Source organism: Cervus elaphus, chromosome 20 (assembly GCF_910594005.1).
Source record: "Cervus elaphus chromosome 20, mCerEla1.1, whole genome shotgun sequence".
NCBI classification, from domain to species: domain Eukaryota; kingdom Metazoa; phylum Chordata; class Mammalia; order Artiodactyla; family Cervidae; genus Cervus; species Cervus elaphus.
In genome coordinates this window covers 55879062-55897422 of record NC_057834.1, presented here as the reverse complement: position 1 = coordinate 55897422, position 18361 = coordinate 55879062, and positions in this window count along the sequence as shown.

Below are 18361 nucleotides of genomic sequence, written 5' to 3'. Positions count from 1 at the left end.
GCTTCCCCTAACACTTCCAATGAACACCAGGACTGATCTCCTTTAGGATGGACTGGTCGGATCTCCTTGCAGTCCAAGGGACTCTCAAGAGTCTTCTCCAACACCACACTTCAAAAGCATCAGTTCTTCGGCACTCAGCTTTCTTTATGGTCCAACTCTCACATTCATACATGACTACTGGAAAAACCATAGCCTTGACTAGACGTACCTTTGTTGACAAAGTAATGTCTCTGCTTTTTAATATGCTGTCTAGGTTGGTCATAGCTTTCCTTCCAAATGTCTTTTAATTTCATGGCTGCAGTCACCATCTGCAGTGATTTTGGAGCCCCCAAAAGTAAAGTCAGCCACTGTTCCCACTGTTTCCCCATCTATTTGCCATGAAGTTGAGAGGGTAACATGCAGGAAGGCCAGGGGTCTCCAAATGGAGGAAATAGGCTGCCAAGTGTCAGATATTTTTATCTCTCTTAAGTGGCGGAGCAAACAAACTAGCGATATTTTTTTTCCTTCTCTCTACAAATTTAAAAGGATGTTTCTCTTAAAATACTGTGTTGCCATAATGACACCTGGTTTCACCTGAAGCTAACTATTCTCAAACCTTGAGTTAACCAATACATTTTTCTTATGGAAATGTTTGTCTTAAGCTATGTTAATGTGCTATGCATTTACCCCAGACTCTGTCTTCAAGTCAGTTCCACAAAATGGCTTAGAACCTACTTGACAAACCAGTATGTTATACTCAGATATTGTTCCCCTAGTCTATGTAAATGAAACTGTTTGTATGGTAATCTGCCCTTCTACAAGATTCAAGTCAATCATTTTATGGCCTGGCATGAATCATCTGGTGCTGAGAGCCACCCATGACAAGATCATAAGGGAGAAAACCTGACAGGCAAGGCAGATCAGGTTTTCAGGGATTCCGAAAAGCTGCCCTCAGCACTCACCTTAAAGATGATATCTGTCTTTCTGATGCTTGCTTCAATAGACTACTCCCTAATTTCTGTGACACAGGCAGAAGGCCTTCCCCGATCTCTTCCCAAATAAGAATCAATTTAGAACTTTAATCAATAAGTTTCCCAGGTGGTGGTATTTTATGAGATTATCCAGGGCGAAAGGAGTGTTTTAATTTAAACTCCTTTGCTGGTATTTTTGTTTGGCAAATGCGTTTATGCCCTTGGTACTAATACACATGATTGCTTATAATACCCTAATCATAAAATAGCATAAAGAACCTGATCATACAAAGGCCCTAGTAGACATAGAGCCTTTTTGAGGGGTGAAGGAGTCCTATTAGAAAACATAAGAAAATTTATTCTAAAGGTGGTTATTGGGTTGACGTTTGCTTGTTGTGTTTTGCTTGCTGTGTTTTTGCTTTTAATGTGCTAAGGTTGTGTTATAGAAACCATTGTTAGTATAGTTAAAGATCTAGAAAAATAAGAGCTCAGCCCTAGTGTGGTAACAATGAGATGGTTGTTAATTGTCGGCCAGGAGTGCTAGGCAGAAGCTGCCTCACCAAAGTCACAGAGTCAGTGTGGGGTAAACTTCTTAGATAAAAGCAACTGACAACTTCTGCAGAAGGATTAATTTTTGTATTAACAAGGTTATACTTCCACTCTGTACTGTTGCCCTATGAGACTGCTACCTTTCAGTTCAGGTCACCATAGAAACAGAAAATAGGTTTACATTCACCTGACTTGCATAAAATGTTAATAGGCCCCAAGGCCAGAAGATACTGTACAAGACCCTCATAAACAAAGAAGTATGCACCCTGATTTCGTGATGGACAAGCTGATGTAATGTTAAACTATCTTCCCCTTAGAAATGTACTAACTTAGGGTATAAAAGAGACAGTAAAAAATAAAGCATGGCCAGACTCTGCCAGATCCTGCAAACACCCCTGCCTGGTCACTCTCTCTCTCTCTTTCTCGCTTTCCCTCGCAGACTTGGCCCTATCAAGGCTGGCCTCACTTGTCTTCTCTCACCGACGCCGTTCATCCCGAGGGTACCCCCTGGATCCTGCCGAGGCTGGACCCCGGCAATCTGGTGCCAAGATGATCACAAAATGCAACTTATGGATGAGGGGCCTGGTGCCATTCTGAGTTTTAAGACATTCCTGTCTTTTCATTAACAGACTGCTAGTGACTATATAACATCCAGCTGAAGACTAGCGGGGGGGGGGGGGGTGGTGGTACTTTTTCTGCCCCCTTCTGATGCCTATGTCAGAAGCTTTCTCTATCTCCTTTATACCTTAATAAAACTATTACACAAAAGCTCTGAGCAATCCAGCCTCGTCTGGCCCTGGATTGAATTCGTCTCCTTCAGTGGCCAAGAATCCTGGCGTCTTATCGTTTAGCAACAACCTTTCAAAGTGATGGGACCAGATGCCATGATCTTAGTTTTCTGAATGCTGAACCTTAAGCCATTTTCACTCTCCTCTTTCACTTTCATCAAGAGGCTCTTTAGTTCTTCTTCACTTCCTGCCATAAGGGTGGTGTCATCTGCATATCTGAGATTATTGATATTTCCCCCAGCAATCTTGATTCCAGCTTGTGCTTCCTCCAGCCCAGCGTTTCTCATGATGTACTCTGAATATAAGTTAAATAAGCAGGGTGACAATATACAGGCTTGACATACTCCTTTTCCTAATTGGAACCAGTCTGTTGTTCTGTGTCTGTGCTTTTTTGCTAAAATGAAAACTCAAAGCTGGAAAACTCTGATTTAAATGAACTCTTCCCTGCTGTCTAGGTGGTAAAGAATCTGCCTGCAATGCAGGAGACATAAGAGACGTGGGTTCAATTCCTGGGTAGGGAAGATCACCTGGAGAAGGAAATGGCAATCCAACCAATATTCTTGCCTGGGGAATTCCATGGACAGAGTAGCCTGATGGGCTATAAGTTCGTAGAGTCACAAAGAGCCAGACACAACCGAAGCGACTTAGCAAGCATGCACACAATGCTTACTCAGCACTTGTCATGTTTCAAGCACTGCTCTGAGTAATTCTTAAATAGTTAAGTTCACTCATTATCTCTCACTATAACCCTATGTATTCAGTACTATCATTACTCCAATTTTACTCATTTGGAGACTGAAACAGAAAGGATAATAGTATATGTCTATTTAACATACTAGTATATGACTATTAAATAGTGTTAAATACTTGGAGCTGTTCCCCTGAGTAGTAATTTCACCCAAGGGGAAATGAACCATCCAGGAGGATCAAGAATCCTGGCTTCAGGTTTAGATTCTGCCATGATCTTCATGAAGTCCCTGTATTTCCAGAGTCAAGTTATCAGATGCATCTCTGCCTTAGTTAAGTGGTCTGTGAGATGGTGTGTTATACCTTTCCTGTTCACCCTCAGAGAAAAGTTGTTTTAAAGACTCAGTAAGATGACAGATTTTAAAATGCTTAAAAAGGCAGAAGACACCATGTAAAAGCCCTGCCATCTTACTTTTTATTGTTAACAATTTTTATATTTTTTGCAATTTTATTTTTATATGCAATCATTTTTAATCAAAGTATAATTGGCTAACACAGTTGTATTAGCTTCAGACGGACAGCAAACTGATTCACTTTTACATATATATAAACTTTTATATTTACACATGTTCTTTTTCAGATTCTTTTCCATTACACATATTACAAGATACTGAACAGAGTTCCCTATGCTATACAGTAGATCCTTGTTATTTATCTATTTTATATATAGTATTGTGTACATGTTAACATTTATTTTTAAGACCCCTAGCTAGTCAGTTTCAGCTTCAGGAGTTTTATATGAGTGATCTCAATTTTTAAACTTGGCTCAGTCAGTTGCTCAGTCATATCCAATTTTTCACAACCCCATGGACTGCAGCACACCAGGCTTCCCTGTCCATCACCAATTCCTAAAGCTTGCTCAAACTCATGTCCATAGAGTGGGTGATGCCATACAACCATCTCATTCTCTTGTTGTCCCCTTCTCTTCCTGCCTTCAATCTTTCCCAGCATCAGGGTCTTTTCCAATGAGTCAGTTCTTCACATCAGGTGGCCAAAGTATTGGAGTTTCAGCTTCAGCATCAGTCCTTACAATGAACACCCAAGACTGATCTCCTTTAGGATGAACTGGTTGGATCTCCTTGCAGTCCACGGGACTCTCAAGAGTTTTCTCCAACAACACAATTCAAAAGCATCAATTCTTTGGTACTCAGCTTTCTTTATAGTCAAACTCTCACATTCATACATGACTACTGGAAAAATCATAGCTTTGACTAGATGGACCTCTGTTGACAAAGTAATGTTTCTGCTTTTAAATATGCTGTCTAGGTTGGTCATAGCTTTTCTTCTGAGGAGCAAGCATCTTTTAATTTCATGGCTGTAGTCACCATCTGCAGTGACTTTGGAGCCCCAAAAAATAAAGTCTCTCACTGTTTCCATTGCTCCTCATCTATTGCCATGAAGTAAAGGGACCGGATGCCATGATCTTGGTTTTTTGAATGGTGACTTTTAAGCCAGCTTTTTCACTCTCCTTTTTTACTTTCATCAAGAGGCCTTTTAGCTCTTCTTTGCTTTCTGCCATAAGGCTGGTGTTATTTGTGTATCGGAGGTTATTGATATTTCTCCCAGCAATCTTAATATCAGTTTGCACTTCATCCAGCCTGGCATTTCACATGATGTATTCTGCATATAAGTTAAATAAGCAGGGTGACAATATACAGCCTTGACGTACTCATTTCCCAATTTGGAACCAGTCTGTTGTTCCATGTCCAGTTCTTACTGTTGCTTCTTGACCTGCACACAGATTTCTCGGGAAGCAATTCGGGTGGTCTGGTATACCCATCTCTTGAAGAATTTTTCACAGTTTGTTGTAATCTACACAGTCAAAGGCTTTGGCATAAGCAATAGAGCAGAAGTAGATGTTTTTCTGGAACTCTCTTGTTTTTTTTTTTTTTTATGATCTAGCGGATGTTGGCAATTTGATCTCTGGTTCTTCCGCCTTTTCTAAATCCAGCTTGAGTATCTGGATGTTCTTGGTTTACGTACTGTTGAAGACTTGCTTGGAGAATTTTGAGCATTACTTTGTTAGAGTGTGAGATGAGTGAAATTGTGTAATAGTTTGAACATTCTTTGGCATTGCCTTTCTTTGGGATTGGAATTAAAACTGACTTTTTCCAGTCCTGTGGCCGCTGCTGAGTTTTCCAAATTTGCTGGCATATTGAGTGCAGCTGTTTCACAGCCTCATTTTAGTATTTGAAATAGCTCAACCGGAATTCCATCACCTCCACTAAGCTTTGTTCACAGTGATGCTTTCTAAGGCCCACTTGACTTTGCTTTCTAGGATGTCTGGCTCTAGGTGAGTGATCACACCATTGTAGGTATCTGGATCATGAAGATCTTTTTGTGTATAGTTCTTCTGTGTATTCTTGCCACCTCTTCTTAATATCTTCTGCTTCTGTTAGGTCCATACCATTTCTGTCTTTTACCGAGCCCATGTTTGCATGAAATGTTCCCTTGGTATCTCTAACTTTTTTGAAGAGATCTCTAGTCTTTCTCATTCTATTGTTTTCTTCTATTTCTTTGCATTGATCACTTAGAAAGGCTTTCTTATCTCTCCCTGCTATTCTTTGGAACTCTGCATTCAAATGGGTATATCTTTCCTTTTCTCCTTTGCCTTTAGCTTCTCTTCTTTTCTCAGTTATTTGTAAGGCCAGCTCAGACAACCATTTTCCTTTTTTCATTTCTTTTTCTTGGGAATGGTCTTGATCATTGCCTCCTGAACATTGTCATGAACCTCTGTCCATAGTTCTTCAGGCAGTCTATCAGATTGAATCCCTTGAATCTATTTGTCAGTTCCAATGTATAATTGTAGGGGATTTGATTTAGATCATACCTGAATAGTCTAGTGGTTTTCCCTACTTTCTTCAATTTAAGTCTGAATTTGATAATAAGGAGTTCATGATCTGAGTCACAGTCAGCTCCTGCTCTTGATTTTGCTCACTGTATAGAGCTTCTCCATCTTTTTCTTCAAAGAATATAATCAATCTGATTTCAGTATTGACCATCTGGTGATGTCCATGTGTAGAGTCTTCTCTTTTGTTGTTGGAAGCATGTGTTTGGTATGACCAGTGTGTTCTCTTGGCAAAATTCTGTTAGCCTTTGCCCTGCTTCATTTTGTACTCCAAGGCCAAATTTACCTGTTACTCCAGATATCTCTTGACTTCTTACTTTTGCATTCCAGTCCCCTATGATGAAAAAGACATCTTTTTTGGGTGTTAGTTCTAGAGGGTCTTGTAGGTCTTCATACAACCCTTCAACTTCAGCTTCTTCAGCATTACTGGTTGGGGCACAGAGTTGGATTACTGTGGTATTGAATGCCTTGCCTTGAAAACAGAGATCATTTTGTTGTTTTTGAGATTGTAGCCAAGTACTGCATTTCAGACTCTTCTGTTGACTATGAGGGCTCCTGCATTTCTTCTAAAGAATTCTTGCCCACAGTAGTAGATATAATGGTCATCTGAGTTAAATTCACCTGTTCCAGTCCATTTTAGTTCACTGATTCCTAATGTGTTGATGTTCACGCTTGCCATCTCCTGTTTGACCACTTCTAATTTGCCTTGGTTCATGGACCCAATATTCCAGGTTCCTATGCAATATTGTTCTTTACAGCATCGGACTTTCCTTCCATCACCAGTCACATTCACAACTGGCTGTTGTTTTGGCTTTGGCTCCATCTCTTCTTTCTTTCTGGAGTTGTTTCTCCACTCTTCTCCAGTAGCATATTGGGCACCTCCTGACCTGGGAGTTCATCTTTCAGTGTCCTATCTTTTTGCCTTTTCATACTGTTCATGGGGTTCTCAACGCAAGAATACTGAAGTGGTTTGCCATTGCCTTCTCCAGTGGACCACCACTTTTTTTCAGAACTCTCCACCATAACCCGTCTGTCTTTGGTGGCCTTACACAGCATGGCTCATAGTTTCATTGAGTTAGACAAGGCTGTGGTCCATGAGATCAGTTTGGTCAGTTTTCTGTGATTGTGGTTTTTATTCTGTCTTCCCTCTGAGGGATAATGATAAGAGGCTTATGGAAGCTTCCTGATAGGAGAGACTGTGGGGGAAACTGGGCCTAGTTCTGATGGATGGGATCATGCTCAGTTCAGTTCAGTCTCTTAGTCATGTCTGACTCTTTGCGACCCCATGAATACCAGGCCTCCCTGTCCATCACCAATTGCCGGAGTCTACCCAAACCCTTGTCCATTGAGTCGGTGATGCCATCCAGCCATCTTATCCTCTGTGGTCCCCTTCTCTTCCTTCCCCCAATCTCTCCCAGCATCAGGGTCTTTTCCAAGGAGTCAACTCTTCCCAAGGTGGCCAAAGTATTGCAGTTTCAGCTTCAACATCTGTCCTTCCAATGAACACCCAGGACTGATCTCCTTTAAGATGGACTGGTTGGATCTCCTTGCAGTTCAAGGAACTCTCAAGAGTCTTCTCCAACACCACACTTCAAAAGCATCAATTTTTCGGCGCTCAGCTTTCTTCACAGTTTGACTCTCACATCCATACATGACCACTGGAAAAACCATAGCCTTGACTAGATGGACCTTTGTTGGCAAAGTAATGTCTCTGCTTTTTAATATGCTATCTAGGTTGGTTATAGCTTTCCTTCCAAGGAGTAAGTGTCTTTTAATTTCATGGCTGCAATCACCATCTGCACTGACTTTGGAGCCCCAAAAAATAAAGTCTGACACTGTTTCCACTGTTTCCCCATCTATTTCCCATGAGGTGATGGGACCAGATGCCATGATCTTAGTTTTCCGAATGTTGAGCTTTAAGTCAGCTTTTTCACTCTCCTCTTTCACTTTCATCAAGAGGCTCTTTAGTTCCTCTTCACTTTCTGCCATAAGGGTGGTGTCATCTGCATATCTGAGCTTATTGATATTTTCCCCAGCAATCTTGATTCCAGCTTGTGCTTCTTCCAGCCCAGCGTTTCTCATGATGTACTCTGCATATAAGTTAAATAAGCAGGGTGATAATAGACAGCCTTGACGTACTCTTTTTCCTATTTGGAACCAGTCTGTTGTTCCATGTCCAGTTCTAACTGTTGCTTCCTGACCTGCATATAGGTTTCTTAAGAGGCAGGTCAGGTGGTCTGGTATTCCCATCTCTTTCAGAATTTTCCACAGTTTATTGTGATCCAAAGAGTCAAAGGCTTTGGCATAGTCAATAAAGCAGAAATAGATGTTTTTCTGGAACTCTCTTGCTTTTTCGATGATCCAGCGGATGTTGGCAATTTGATCTCTGGTTCCTCTGCCTTTTCTAAAATCAGCTTGAATATCTGGAAGTTCATGGTTCACGTATTGCTGAAGCCTGGCTTGGAGAATTTTGAGCATTACTTTACTAGCGTGTGCTTCTGTTGCTGCTAAGTCGCGTCAGTCGTGTCCGACTCTGTGTGACCCCACAGACGGCAGCCCACCAGGCTCCTCCATCCCTGGGATTCTCCAGGCAAGAATACTGGAGTGGGTTGCCATTTAACGTGTGAGATGAGTGCAATTGTGCAGTGGTTTGAGCATTCTTTGGGATCAAACTCAGTAAATCTTTAATCCAATTTTCTGTTGATGGGCAGGGCTGTGTTCCCTCCCTGTTGTTTGACCTGAGACCAAACTATGGTAGAGATAATGAAGATAATGGTGACCTCCTTCAAAAAGTCCCATGCATGCACTGCCACACTCCGTGCCCCTGATCCTTTAGCAGGGCGCCGCCGACCCATACCTCCTCTGGAGAGTCCTGGACACTCACAGGTAAGTCTGGGTCAGTCTCTTGTGGGGTCACTTCTCCTTTCTCCTGCATCCTGGTGCTCACAAGGTTTTTTTGTGCCCTCCAAGAGTCTGTTTCCCTAGTCCGGTTTAAGTTCTGTAATCAAATCCCACTGGCCTCCAAGTCAAATTTCCTGGAGGTTCTCAGCCCCTTTGCCAGATCCCCAGGTTGAGAAATCTGTTGTGGGTCCTAGAACTTTCTTAACAGTGCAAGAATTTATTTGGTATAATTGTTCTGCAGTTTGTGGGTCATCTGCTCGGCAGCTCTATGGTGGGGTTAATGGCAACCTCCTCCAAGAGGGCTTATGCCACACCCAGGTCTGCTGCACCCAGAGCCCCTGCCTCTGCAGCAGGGCACTACTGATCTGACTGAGTCTCTGTAGGGTTTCCTGGTGTGCACAAGATTTTGTTTGAGCCCTACAAGCATCTCTGGCCAGTATGGAGTTTGAGTCTAAATGCGATTTCACCCCTCCTACCGTCTTGCTGGGGCTTTTCCTTTGCCCTTGGACGTGGGGTATCTTTTTTGGTGGGATCCAACCAACATTCTCCTGTTGATGGTTGTTCAGCAGCGAGTTGTAATTTTGGAATTCTCACAGGAGAAGATGAATGCGCATCCTCCTACTCTGCCATTTTGAAACTTGGCTAGGGAATTTCAAACTCTTTAAAAATTAGTTAATAAAAAAAAAATTAGTTAATATTCTTTATTCAAAGTAGAAGCACAGGGAGCTGTGCTGAGTTTCTGAACTGTGAGGATACAAACAAGAAACCATATGGTGGTCCATCCCAAGAGAAATACATACTTGTCTCAACTGTCAGCACAAAAAGCAGAGTTTAAAGCAACAGAGAGCAGCTAGAGGAACACATCTGTGAAAAGAATGGATTTTGTAAACTATTGCTTTGCATGCAGTGGGAAACTTATGCTATCTTTTATTTCCTTGAGCCCTTTTAATACTCTCTGTATACTCCCAACCGACTGAGGCTGATAAAACTTCAGAATTTCCTCCAGGAATCCCACTTCCCTCTGCTCCTACTCTCAAGACCATTGAGGTGCCATGAGCTGTAGGCTTGATGAAGGGAGGGAGATGGTAGGGTAGTGAGACCTATTATCAGGGAGGGAAACATGCCCCTGTTTACTTTATTCAAAAACAATCAAGTCAGGTGATCTGATTTTATTTCAAGGGCAAAATAATAATAATAATAAAGAGGGAGAGAGTGACTCACAGGCACAAAGTTATGGTGGTTCCTGAACAGTGAGCTGGGTCATTTGCCTTGATGTAGAGGCTCCCTCATCCTGCCATTCTTACCTGTCTTTCTTATCCTCTTCCTTCTCTCTAGTGACTTATAATATTCTGCTTTACCATGATTGACTTGAAAGTAAATGTTAATGTTGGTAGTGCTAGCAAAGCTCAAACATATTTAAGAACCTATTGTCAACAGCAAAGCCATGCTCTCTTGATTTCACTTTATAGGAAGAAAAGGTTGGACTCAAGCCTAGGAACCATTTTAATAAGCTCCATCATGGAGTAGCTTACATAATTCAAGATGGTTTATTTACAGTGGGCTATATTCTGTTTGGAGAGTGAGGCAACTAATTGGTTATGTCATACTCTTTTTGACAGTCAGAAGCATTAGCTAACTTTGCATTTATTTATTGGTTGCATTCATTCATTTAGTGTAAGAACAAAGGTCCCTCTTTAAGCAAAGACAGAGAAGGATAACCTACTCTTTATTATTATTATTATTATTTTTGCCCTCAAGTTCTTACATATATTTGTCCTATTCCCTTTCCTGTTCCTATTACTCCTACTTTGTCACAAACTACTACCCTTCACATGGCCTTAGCTTGCTTTCACTATGCTCAGGCTCCTTCCTCCTGTGCTACTTCCCTGGGTTCATATTCCTCAGCTGCCTCTAGCATGACAACCCTTGCCCCCAGACCCTGACCCTAATGGGTGACAATTTCCAGGTGGTTATCTCCCTCAGACTGGCACCTCTTCCTATTTCCCATATTTCTGTAAATGTTTCCAACATTTTTGTCACCAAGGCTCTTATCACAACATCCTTTGTGAATCATCTCTCCTTTACACCAGTAGTACTCCTCTCCTCAGTTCCCTGCATTCCACTCCCCACCACCACTGCTCTCAGAGCTTATCATCTGTGACAGTTTACAGAGACATTGTGGATTCAGTTTCAGACCACTGTAGTAAAGCAAATATTACAATAACAAGTTACACTATCTTTTTGGTTTCTTAGTGCATATAAAAGTCATGTTTACACTCATGTTTATTGAGTATGCAGTAGCATGATGTCTTAAAAAACAATATGTATACACTAATTAAAAATACTATATTGGGCTTCACTGGTGGTCCAGTGGTTAAGAATCTGCCTTGAAATGCAAGGGACACCAGTTTGATCCCTCATCCAGGAAGACTCCACATGCCACCAGGCAACTAAGCCTGTGGGCCACAGAAACTGTGCCTGCACACTCTAGAGACTGTACTCCACAACAAGAGAAGGCACTGAAGTGAGAGGCCCATGCACAGCAACTAGAGAGTAGCCCTTGCTTGCCACAACTAGAGGAAGCCCACATGCAGTGACAAAGACCCAACACAGCCGATAAATAAATAATTTTTAAAAACACTTTATTGCAAAAATAAAAGCCCTAATCATCATCTGAGCTTTCAAAGAGTCTTAATCTTTGCTGGTGGAGGGTCTTGCCTTGATGTTGATGGCTACTGATTCCTCGGGTTGGTGATTGCTGAAGGTTGGGGTGGCTGTGGCAATTTCTTAGTATAAGACAACAACGAAATATGCTGCATCGATTGACTCTTCTTTTCATGAATGATTTCTCTGCAGCATGCAGTGATGTTTGGTAGCATTTTACCCACAATAGGGCTTCTTTCAAAATTGGAGTTGTCGGGGGAGTTTGTAATTTCCTCAGTTCTGTCTCACTGCAGCAAAAATTTGAAGTGATGGACAGACCAGTGTTACAGCTCAGTTTTATTTGGCAAGCCAAGGAAAATACATCCTCGAGGCCTGAGGACAGGCCCAAAAGAAGAGAAGAGAGGTCCCCAGCTCAATTTTGGCTCCTCTTTTTATATGTTTTTTCTCCTCCCCAAAAGCCTGCCCTATGCAAATTGGGTTAGCCAGGTGGGCTGTTTGTTTTACCTGAGGTTCTCACTCCAGTCCTTGGACCTTCCTCTGTTCTATTTTCACGGGCTTTTTCCTTTCTTTGTCTTTGGACCACCACTATTATGGACTCCTTTTTCCTAGTCTAACTACCTAACACAGTAAATATAGTCAAATCCTGCCACTGCTTTATAAACTAAATTTATGTACTATTCTAAATCCCTTGTTGTCATTTCAACAATCTTCATAACATCTTCACCAGGGATAGATTCTATATCAAGAAACCACTTTCTTTGCTTATCCATAAGAAGCAACTCCTCATCCATTCACATTTTATGTGACTGCAGCAATTCAGTCACATCTTCAGGCTCCAATCCTAATTTCAATTTGTTATTTCTACCACATCTGCACTTACTTTCTCCACTGAAATCTTGAACCTATCAAAGTCATCCATGAGGATTGAAATCAACTTCTTCTAAACTCCTGTTAGTGTTGATATTTTTACCTCTTCCTCAATGATCTTAATGGCATCTAAATATTGAATCCTTTCCAGAAGGTTTTTAATTTACTTCACTCAGATCCATGAGAGAAATTACTATCTATGGCAGTTAGAGTCTTTAAAATGTATTTCTTAAGTAGTAAATTGAAATTACTCCTTGATCCATGGCCTACAGAATAGGTTCTGTGGTAGCAGGCCTGAAAATGGGTCTAATCCCATTTTATATCTCCATCAGAGCTCTTGGTGAGGAGGTACATTGTTAATGAGCAGTAATATTAGTATTTTGAAAGAAATCTTCCTTTCTGAACAGTGGATCTTAACAGCATGTTGAAAGAATTCAGTAAGTCATGTTGTAACAGGTGTGCTGTCACCTAGGCCTTATTATAGAGCACAGGCAGAGTAGATTTAGATAATTTTTAAGAATATTTTAATTTTCTGTATGGTTAACTGAGCATTGGCTTTAACTTAATGTCACCAGCAATGTTAGCCCCTACCAAGAGAGTCAGCCTGTCCTCTGAAGCTGTGGAGCAGGCACTGACTTTCTTTTCAAACTATAAGTCATAGATGACATCTCTTCCCAATATAAGGCTGTTTTATCTGCACTGAAAATCTACCATTTTGTGTAGTCATCTTCATTCATTATCTTAGCTAGATCTTTTGGATAACTTTCTGCAGCTTTTGTGTTAGAACTTGCAGCTTCTCCTTGCATTTCCTTTATGGGATGGAGATGGTTTCTTTCCTTAACCCTCATGAGTCAGCCTCTGCTAGCCTCAAACTTTTCTTCTGCAGTTTCCACACCTCTCTCATCCTTCATAAAATTAAGAAGAGTTAGGGTCTTGCTCTGGATTAGGCTTTGACATAAAGGATTGTGGCTGGTTTGACCTTTTATCCAGACCACTATACCATTCTCCTTGTCAGTAAGAAGGTTGTTTTGGGTTCTTATCATTCATATCTTCACTGGAGTAGCACTTTTAATCTCTTCATGGCATTCACAATTTGGCTGTTTAATTCAAGAGGCCTAGATTTCAGCCTGTCTCAGCATTTGACATGCCTTACTCACTAAGCTTAATCATTTCTAGCTTTTGATTTAAAGTGAGACACTTTTCTTTTCACTTGAACGCTTGGAGACCATTGCAGGGTTATTAATTAGCCTAATATCAATATTGTTGTGCCTCAGGGAATGGGGAGGGCAAGAGGAGAGAAATAGAAAGATGGGAGAACAGTCAGTCGATGGAGTAATCAGAATACACACAACATTTATTAAGTTGTCTGTCTTCTATGGGCGCAGCTTATGGCATCCTAAAACAATTACAGAAGTGACATCAAAGATCACTGATAACAGATTACTATGATAAATAAAATAAGAATTAAAATTTTTGAAATACTGGGAGAATTGTTAAAATGTAAGACAGAGAAAAAAAATTTTTTTTTTAAATCTGTTGGAAAAATGGTGTCGATAGACTTGCTCAACACAGGGTTGCTACAAACCTTCAATTGGTAAAAAAATACAATACCTGCAAAGTGAAATAACCGAAGTGCAATAAAATGAGGTATGACTGTACTGTAGCCTCATTTTCCTTTTAAATGGACCTGAGAGGAGGGTTTCAAAGGCTCCCATTGCCTCACGAAGAGAGACTTTGCTTCTTCACCTGTCAGCAAGACTCCACAATCTGGCCTCAACTCACCTTTCCAGGCTTGCCTCCTGCTAGCCCCTTAGTATACACCTTGTATATTAAATTATACTATTATCCATGATCCAAACCAGCCTCATCATGCTATTTCTGAAGCCATTCCCACTGTCTAGAATATAGAGTCTATTCCTTCTGTTAAATTTGCCATCTTTAAGCTCAAATGCATTTTGCCATGATACCTTCCCCAAACGTCCCAGCTGGAAGTGAGAACCTTCTTCATCTCTGCTCCCTGGCAGTTTCTCTGTGCCATTCAGAGAACTCATTGCTTATTTTTATGGACCATTTGGGAAGAAGTGTGGAACTAGCAGAAGGGCCACACAGACTGAAATCTAAATCCTTTCTATAATTCCACTTTCTAGATAGGGGGAAATGGGAAGTTTAATCTCAGTTTAATCTTAGTTTAATCTCAATTTAATCTCAGATTAATCTTAATCTCAGTTTCCTAATTTGCAAACTTGGGTTATAAATGCTTACTTTTCAAGGCAGCTCTTAACATTAAACAAAATATATGTAAAAAATCAAGTGCACAATAAACACCCACAAGTTTTAATTGGCATTATAAAATACTGCACATCTGCCTTATCTCCCCAGCTTGACTTAATGCTCCTTAAGAACATCAGACAAACCTATGTCAATTTCATATCACACCTAAAATCTACTTCCTATGCAAAATAGGCCCCATGGATAAACATTCACTGAGTACCAAATGAATGAATTTTATGAAGACTAACTGTCATGAGTATTCTGTATACAAGAACTGGCTGGCACAAAGATATAATTTTGGGTAGGGATGTTCTGATCTCCTTCAAGTCACATCATGTAGAAGGCTGTCCAGACACACTGCAAGACACACAAGCACTAGAAATTGCAGGGTGGATTGTTTAGTCTTATTGCAGTCTGAGGGGGTTGCTGTGAAACGTGGAGCTGTGTGAATGAATACTGAGGCATGTGACGCCATGAAAAGTAAGTATGGTTTCTCTCATCTTGTAGCCCAGCCCTCTCAGACGATCGTTAGCTCCTCCTGTGTCTCCCAAGCTATGTTTCAGAATGCTCAAAGCATCTCTCTCTCTCTTAAAACAGGTGAGCTAGCGCGTTCTAGCAGTGAGGTGCTTTGCTGGTGCCTGTGGATCTGGTCACAGACCCGTCTGTGGTTTGTTTTGGGTTCCCAATCTGTAGAATGGCGCTGAGGTTCTGATCTCTTACTCTTGGGTCATAAGGCTCTCAGGGGAGTTCAAGAAAGTTCATGGATCTTTGTGCTAGTTCAGCTGGTTTCTTTGAAAGTCTCCCAAGCCTACTGTGTGTTCCTAGAAGGCCCTATAGGGTTATTAATGTTCTTTCATTCTGGCCTTTTTTCAACAGTAAGGGCAGACCACAGCCTATGACTCTAGAGCAGGAGTATGCTGCCCCTATCCCTCAAAGGACTTTAAGGAGTAAGACTACAGTGGAGATGGGAGTAGAGTGAGGGAAGAGAGCAAAAGGCAGATACAACCCTTAACCCAGGTACAGGGTATAATGGATGAGAATACATCCTGGGCCTGGCAGTCAGGAGAAATCTAGTTTGAGCTAGACCACTAACACACTGAGGGGGCTGGGAAAGTTGCTTAATCCCTCTGGCTTCCTAGCTCATGTGTTTGCAGCAAACGATTTCAGTGGTCCCTTCCAGAAGCAGATTAACATGCTCACTCTGTCTCTCCCCTGTGATTTCACTCCTGATGTTAGAATATCTAACAACCCTTTTGAATCAAATAAATGCCCAGATTCTCAAATTTCCTTTGTACTCTCTGCTAGAATATCTGCCTGAAAATTAAGCTTACAGTCTGAAGATTTTCCTTCCTTGCTTCTGTCCCCCCCACCCCCCCACACACACACAGTTATTGTTCTCAATGGAGAGAGAAAACATTATAAAGCATCTGGGTCACAAAGACTGTAGGTTTAGCTCTTTCTCTTCAATGAGGCAGCCAATCAGGAGATGTAGAGATGCAGATCTTTGTGAGACCCTGATGGGGTCTTTGCTCTTGAAGTTGAACACAGCAACACTGTCAAAGGTGTCAAGGGAATGTCAAGGCAAAATTAAATACAGGGAACCATTGAGCCAGCAGCTTCTGACTTTCATGGGCAAACAGTTGGAGGGTGGCTGTACTCACTCAGACTACAACACCCAGAAAAAATTCACCCTGAACTTGGTGCTTCACCTACCAGGTGTCATTACTGAGACTTCATTCCACCATCTAGCTCAGAAATACCACTTGGGAGAACGAGATGGCAGAGAAGTAGGTGGACGTGGAGTACATCTCCCTCCACAGATACATCAAGAATATACCTTCAGACACAGAAGTGCAGAATACCAGCTGTGAGCAGACAGGAGTACTTAACCAGTGGAAAAGAATATATAGCACCACGCAAAACTCGGTAGGACAAAGGAACTAGGCAGGGGAACAGGAGTGTTAGTAAGACTGGACCTGCCCTCAGTGGCTCGGGGAACTGAAGCAGGGGTCCGATCCCCACAACAGGGCAACTGTCTGAGTCAGAGGAGAAATGTTTAAGGCTAAGTGTGAAACGGCTCATCTGTGGCAGCCCAAATGGAATAAGAATCAGACAGTCCTTGTCACAGCCATACATACGCCTGGCAGGAACACAGGTCTCCTGGAAGGGGCAGCAGCTGGGAGCTTGAGTTTAGGGATTATGGAGCAATTCCAGGGTGAGGGCTGCTGTTGACTGCAGAGAGACGGATAGAGGGGATGTGAGGGAGGAGATCACGGTGGGAAATGCCTATCACGGTGGGACATGCCTGTGGGGAAGCAAGGCGATACTGCTGAGTCACGTGTAGGGGATGGAGCCATCACCATAGCCTCTCTCTCTCCACACACCAGCATTGGCAGCTGAACAATAGAGAGGCTGGCCCATCAAATGCCTGACGCATTGAACTACAGAGTAGGACCCCCACCCAGGGTGCCCCTTTGAGAGCCTGATCCGCCAATCTACAGAGTAGGACCCCAGTCAGGGGAGCCCCTCTCTATGTGCCTGATGCATGGAACAACAGAGAAGGACCCCAGGCAAGGGATCCCTCTAAGTGCCTGAATGGGCAGAAATACGGAAAAAGACTGGCCAAAGAGGCCTTCTGATCGCCAGCTATAAGAGGCTTGAAAAGAGACTCTGATAACGCCATAACTCCTGCTGCAGACGCAGCCTGTGTCCTTGCACACTTGGCACCGCCAGGGTCCCCGCAAGCCAAACAGTTGCATCACCTTCACGCTCAACTCTCACTGGGACAAAGCTGCCACAGGCAAAAAAAAAAAAAAAAAAAAAGTCTTGTGTTTATATGCACAGGGTCTCTTCGGTAGTGTCCCATTCTTTGCAACCCTGTAGACTGTGGCCTACCAGGCTTCTCTGTCAGAGAGGGGGTTCTCCAGGCAAGATACTGGATCATGTCGGCCAATATGGGTTGCCATGCCCTTCTAGAGCACTATATTCCCTACTAGCCTAGCTGCCAAGCCCCCTGAGTAACTGTTGTTGCCAGAACCCCTGCAACCCAAGCAGCTGCACAACCTCCACACCTGGCCCTCACAGGGGCAATCCCAAGCCCTTCAGGCCAGCCTCAGGAGCTAAACCCCAGTGGATGACCCACATGCAAAGGTGGAAATAAAACCACAATTGAAACCCAGGGCAGGAGGAGGAGGAGCCAAGATGGCGGAGGAGTAGGACGGGGAGACCACTTTCTCTCCTACAAATTCATCAAAAGAATAACTGAATGCAGAGCAAACTTCACAAAACAACTTCTGATCGCTAGCTGAGGTCATCAGGCGCCCAGAAAAGCAGACCATTGTCTTCGAAAGGAGGTAGGACAAAATATAAAAGATAAAAAGTGAGACAAAAGAGCTAAGGACGGAGACCCGTCCCGGGAAGGGAGTCTTAAGCGGCCTTGCTTGGGCTAGGGTCCGGGCCTGAGTGCCCTGAGGACAATCCGGAGGGAGCTTCTGTGAGGTGCCAACTTGAACTGTGGGAGACCAAAAGAGAGAGAGAAAATTAACCGGCCGGAACACACTGCCGGCGGTTCGCAGAACAAAGGGACGGAGAAAGTCCCGAGAAGAGCTCGCAGGCTGCGGACCGGCCCAGCCCCGCCGGAGGCAGGAGGCGGGGGGAGGGGAAGGTCGCGGTGAGACACACGGCGCAGGCACCCGACCGGCGCGGGCGGGGACTGGGGCTGGGGACGCAGAGGGCGGAAGGCGCGCGCACCCGACTGGCGCCAGCGGAAACTGAGA